The sequence below is a fragment of the Ischnura elegans genome, chromosome 5 (assembly GCF_921293095.1).
Source record: "Ischnura elegans chromosome 5, ioIscEleg1.1, whole genome shotgun sequence".
NCBI classification, from domain to species: Eukaryota; Metazoa; Arthropoda; class Insecta; order Odonata; family Coenagrionidae; genus Ischnura; species Ischnura elegans.
The window spans coordinates 109,568,188-109,574,954 of NC_060250.1; positions in this window are offsets into that span (position 1 = coordinate 109,568,188).

A 6,767-nucleotide genomic window follows, 5' to 3' on the forward strand; every position below is an offset into this window, starting at 1 on the left:
GAGCTGAAATTTTTCTAAGTCCTTACTTGATGGGAAATTGGCAATGCTGCTGAACGATGCCCTTTCCACAAGGAATAATGAACACCCCCAGCCTAAAGCTTGGGCCATCCTCTATATTGGTCAAAAAGGCCTTAGAAGTCCATTGTGAAAGACGTTTTGACATCCCATATTTCAAATCCATTTTGAATATTTCTTATAATTGTGTGATAACATTTTTTATTGCGCAAATTATATCACAGCTATTATCTCAAAGGTTCATTCATATTTCGTCTATACATGAATTTTGGCTGACCAATCGGAGGGCACTTGGTATTCAAGAGCTTTTTGGCTCTTTATCTGATGCATAGTTAAACATTATGTGAGGGGATTAAGTCTATAAAAGACCTGCCAGCCACGTTAGTGACTTATTGGGACTGTCATACAGAAAAATTCCTCTACTATTGGAACATATTCATTTAGACAAGATTAAAGACAATATAAATAATTTTTAGCCAATTCAAATTTAAGGCTATTTTAGGAAACGTTCACATTTTTCACCAAAAGTTGGCATAGTAGCTGAAAACTGCAGTGTCTGAGGTAGAAACCTGATAACAGTGAGGGTCGCCTCAGTAAAGTGGGCAATTTTTGGAAAAATACATTGCCCAATAAGCACCCCTTTATTCTGTTTTGAGTTGGCTATGGCAATGAATTTTGCCTCAAGTTCTGACTTCTTCATGATGCAACATTTATTGAAATTGAATATGAAACTTTGACACATCAAACTTATTCAAGCATAGAAAAAAATTTAACCAAATTTAAACAAGAAAAAAATTTAATTTCCAAGTGCCGATTAATCATAATAAATTGTAGTTGTATCCAAATGGGCTTGAATTCCGCGGGTAGTTTTGTGTGAAAACGTGTAATCTCAGGCCCATGTGCAAGTTGGCAGTGTTGGCATGCTCATTGGAATTTTTAGAGATATTTTCAAGAATGAAATAATGTCTTGGTCAGGGGTGAGCAATTGTTTTGCCTCGAGGGCCACTTTGTATGAGGGGAGGTAATTGAAGGGCCGCACCATTTGCAATGATTGTATTGGTCAGTTAACATTGTATTTATTTTCAGAAAAAAGATAAATTGTATAATAAGAATTAAACAATAGTGGTAGTTCTATTCTACTTGTTCATTTGGTTAATTTTATATTAGTTAGATTTCTAGATGCTAGCTTATTTAATCATATAATGAATTTAATGAGATAAGAGTACCCTATCACTTTTTTTTAAATTCTTTGTTGGGCCATCATAAACTCTGTGGTGGGCCACAATTTGCCTACCTGTGGCCTAGGTCATCAAATTAACGTCAGTGGATTCCACCATTGCAGTTGGTGAGATGAGGATACCAGGAGAAGGCTGTTGCCGGTTTCAGCAGCTTTTTCCCTTAGGGTTTTCATGTCAATGTGGATGAGTACAATAATTACTTGGAAAGTATTTTCTGAATTGTTAAGTATACTCTACTCTCCTACTACACCAACACGTCACCACCATCAGTGTCGGCTGGGATGAATGAATTCATTCGTTAATGTGTATAAAGGCAGTACAGTAGACTCATTATTACGAAGTTCACGGTACCGTAAAACCGTAGGTTCATAATAACGAAGTTCTTATGAACGTTTCTTTTAGGAATCGTTGAAAAAACCTTATATGATAAACGCGATTAAATTTCGTGGAAATATATATAAACAGGAAAATTCGTTTCAGTTTCTAACCAGAAGAATGCAGCATGACGTAATCGAGGGTTGTTGTACAAAGGTACAACTCAGCATCTTTGTTGTACCTTTGACTGGTGTACTCTTCCCAGTTTTTTACTAAATTACCTCCAGAATATTTTATCAGGAATGAGTTAAGGTCATTCTTGAAAGCGAGGCTGCTTCTTCTAAGGACTTTGTAATAATTTCCCCTTGTCTTCCAAGCATCTGAACCATAACCAATTCCCTGAGCTTTACTCTTGCAGGTAGGTCCTCAAACTTTGGTTGTTGATCCCTTGCTAATGCTGTGGATCATCACCTCAGTACACTCCTGGTGAAACTGCTGCCTCTCACTATAAGCGGAGTCAAGTAGCTAAGAAATTTGTATTAAAGTTATTCTCATACTGAAATCATTTATGCAATATTATGTAATCCTTGTGTAGGCTTTTGCGGAGTGGTTAGGATTCAGCATGGAGGTTTTTGTGGTTACTACCACGTAGATTCATCTCTGCAGACAATAGTTTCGCCGGCATTGCAGCAGGCTTCTTCAGGTCAATGAAGTGCAGATCCGTGGTATCACCCGTCTCTTATACACCCTGTTGCGGGCCGGTGTCTTCTCATTGGCTGGTTCAGGAGGACTGGGTGGCTTCTCATTGGTCCGCACCTCCTGGCTCTGTCCTGTATCTCCGGGTTTACTCTGGAGGACTCTTCTCCATGTGTTAGGAAGCTGGTATCCGTCCTCCTTATTGAGGTTGTTCGGTGTCTTCATTATCTCTATAGCTTCCCTAATGATCCTTATGGGAAGTATCTCTTTTCATTGGCAATGACTTGTGTGGGCCAAATCACAATACCAACTATGACAATTGGTAAGTAAAACTATGCTCTAGTAACCCCAAAAACCTCCCTGCTGAATGCAATGTTATGTATTTAATTCAAGAATTGTACTCTAAAAACTACTTTTTGGTCATTTTTTTTAAACAGATAACCCTGACATGAATTTTATTAGTGAAAATTATTACAGTGAAACCTCTTTACATCGTAATGGAAGGGACCAAAATTTAGGAAATTTGATATATATATATCTTCTATATATATAAAAGAAAGTCGAAAATCGTGTTAGTTAGAACACTTATAACTCGAGAACGGCTGCACCGATTTTAGTGACATTAGGCTCTTAGGATTCGTCTCAGCCCCGGATAACATACTTATAGGACATTAAAAAAATAGGAAAAGTTCACAAAAAAATTCAACTTTATCTTAGAGATGTGTTTTTAGGAGTTGATTGTTAAGACAGTCAAAAAAATAAGATTTATAATTTTTTTTCGTTTTTACTAATGTATTGACTAATCTTTTTAACAATATTAAAAAAAATTTAAATGTTCAAACATGTTGAAAATATTAAAATAATTGAATTAGAGGTAAGCTCAGCTCGAATTGAGTTGTCAACAAACACATAACTACCGTGTGTGTAAACAAATCTCCAAGCAATTGTTGATTATCAGTAATGTCCGTTTACTCTGCATGAATTCAAATCTTTTAACTTTGTAAAAAACGAAGTCGAAGTCACCAACTATCTATCTGAATACATATTTAGTCCTTGGACGCACCTGGCTTACCACGGCACGATTTACAGCTAAAGGTAGCTGCTGTATTTCTTCCTTCGCTTCAAGGGCGCAGCTAATACTGGCGGGTCTGTAGGGTATAGAAAACTCGCCAAGGTAAGCGAGAGGTGTGGGGGCCTTCCGCAGACATTTTTTAGGATGAAAGTTTCAAAATGGTAGGTTTTGCGGCTGTGTGAACAGTTAAATATTTTGTGACTCATCCGTCATAATAATAATAACCAAATGCTTTATAAAAAGATTCTCTGAGCTTTTGGGGGGGTTTTAACCCCCAAAAAACCCCCTCGCTGCATCCCTGCTTCGCTTCGCTATTTTTATTAAGCTTCATTCGCTTTATCTTGCGCCTGATAACAAAACAAAAACTGTTCTTTATCAGAAGGCGATTGACACAAGACATTAAACCCGAATGTGTAGGGCACACCGTGGTGCGTTTACGCATGCAGCACGTTTACGCAGTGCATTTTTTCCAAACAGAGATACTATAACTGGCGCACCTAAAGTCACTTGATACGAATGCTGCATCATAGGGGCTTTTCTTACACTTTTTTGAGCATCAGTCAAGCGTCGGTCTAGCCTTGCGTTAACCTGCCCCGCGAACGAGCCAAGTTTACGCTACGGACTTAGACCTAAAAACATTTTTTTACGGTTAATAACACAAATAGCCAACAACTGAATGCGCATAATTTTTATTTCATCAATATTTTCTCATTTAATTTATAATAAATCAAATATTATTAAAACGATACAGCCGCTCTTTATTTATAATTGGTGCAACTACACTATAAGTTCATTGAATGTTAGGCGGTACGAAGTTCGCCGGGTCAGCTAGTAGGTATATGGACGTTCACTATAAAGAGGTTTTAGTGATATGCAACATTTTTTCATATCCTTTGGAAATGAAAGGCACTACATACTGTCTTTTAAACCCTTATATTTATGCGTTTAAATAAACATGCATGCATTAGTGAACTTATATTTGTTAGTAAATGATAACACAAAGTGAGTGCTATTGTGTGATTTTTACCATGATTCAAGAGAAAACGATGTGATCTCTCTTAATTCAACAGTCACTTAAAATGATTAGGATAGGTGGATAACTTTTTTCTTATTTACTGTTAGGTATGCTCTCACAAGGAACAAAATGGCCATAACTAATGGTTAACGTGATAATTACATCATAATAAAGGTGTATAAAAAAAAGGGTTAAACATTTATCGCTGAAAATGTCATTCCATGTACGTAACCGTGGCTGCATTAATGGTCTCTAGTTGTCTCGATACAATTTGTGGAGGTAGTTAGGCCATCTCAGGGGTGTCTCCTTGGTATGAAGTATGGAGGTTTTATGAGATAAAGAGGTTCACTACATAGAGGTTTGCCTATAAATTTACATGTAAATCTGATGGGACCGTAGGGGTGGTAAGAAGTATGGAGGTTAATGATGTATAGAGGTTCACTACATATAGGTTTTACTGTATTTTTATTTCTTCCAGTATATTTATAATTTTTTAAATTTGTAATTAGTTGCACAACGTTATAACAGCACATTAAAATATGCTAACATTGTTCTTAATAAGCATAATTTGGGATACGCATCGGGTCAATATGCAGTATTGAAATTGTAGCTAGATTTCAGAAACTAGATATTTCCCTTGTATTATCATTTTTTAATTAAAAACCTATACAGAATACCTCTATACCCTCCATCCCGAATGTACAAACAACCATTCAAGGTAAATTATATTGAACACGTCCATATTTTGGTGAAGAAAACAGTGCATTGAAAGCAAATGATGGCTAAAATTAATGGAAGAAGGTAAATCTAAAAACCAGGATGGCTACTGATAGACAAATATGATGATACTAGCCATGAATGCTATGGTGCATATGCTATAGAGAAGGAATTATAGTGGATGCAATCTCATTTCTCAGATCTGTTGGGAAGAGGGCCTGCATCGGAGCCTATTGTCATGGAAGGGTCAAGCAAGGGTTTATGAGGGACAGGTGCAAGCCAACTGGCTAACTGCAGGGCGGCTCCTGCGTAACCACCATTAGTCAGAGAAACTACCGTTTTTACTTGTGTAAGCCGCACCCTCGAACCCCCATTATTGGGCCGGCTCGTGAGAAAAAAAAAACTCCCTAATGCTTTTTGGGTGCAGTCTAATATAGAAACTCATGGTTAGTTGCTAAATCGTTAAATGCACGTTTCCAATGTCAATAAGGTTAAATAATATTTGAAATGTAATTCCTGCGAAGGTTTCCTCGTTTTAATGCTGAACTCAGGAGAAATAAACGATAAGAATTTGAGAGAAAATGGAAGACGGCTCACATTAAAATTTGGAGGATTCGTGTAAGCTGCGAACCCCATTTTTCCACTGGCATTTCCGGAAAAAAGGTGTGTGGCTTCTATGGGTAAATATGGTAATAGGATAAAATAATCAGTATAAAATCATTCTTACTACCACACTCAAACGATTTACTATAATTACCACATGAATTAGAAACTTCCTCTCGTTGATATCATGATTAAGTAATCATTTGATTGAGTCAAGTTTCAGCTGAATTTTTTTTTTGTAACACCTGCGATGAAATCTGAAACCCATACTCATTTGAGTCTGATCCATTGCAGAGGTCTGATTCATTCCACAAATTAACCACTTTGTTAACAATACAAATTAATTTTTCATTCCATCAGTGAGAATTGTTTTAGTGAAGAAATACCTTACCAACATTATTTAATCCTGACCTCAATCCAAAATACTTTACTATTATTGTTGGTTGATTTGATATTGCTGGTGTATAGTGGGAAAATAGTAGTCAAGTCATTTACGATGGATTCTGTCATTTGGAGTGAGGATAACTTGTGGTAGGAGAATCAAGAAAGAAATTATCAGCAGAATAGACCAGGTGAAGAGAACATTAGAAAAATGTACTTGAACCTTACTTACACGACCTTAGCCTTTCTTACTTGACATAAAACTTATTAATGTTACCTATTGGGATGGACAGATGTAGGATTTTTCGAATATGGATATGGACTGGATCCTTCATTTCAGACGTTGGATCATCAGATACACATTTTTTATTGCTTCCTTAAGAGCACAACTATAAAAGTGTCTTTTTGGTTTATAAAATAAAAGCAATAAGATTTCCATCTCAAATGCAGGGTAAAATCATAAATATTATTGAATAAAGTACTTGTTAGGTCTCAGGATAGCTTCAATAAGATGGTTTTCATTCTCATTGGCTGGCGATTTTTCGATTTTTTTTGCAAATTTCAACATCACAGAAAAATTCAATGTTGCCTAAATTATTTCCAAATTAATGAAAAAACTTCAAAATTTGCAAGAATAGAATAAAGAAATTAAGTTTTGCCTGTGGTAGGCAAAATACACTTCAACAAATGAACCTCATTCCTCTGCATGCTATTT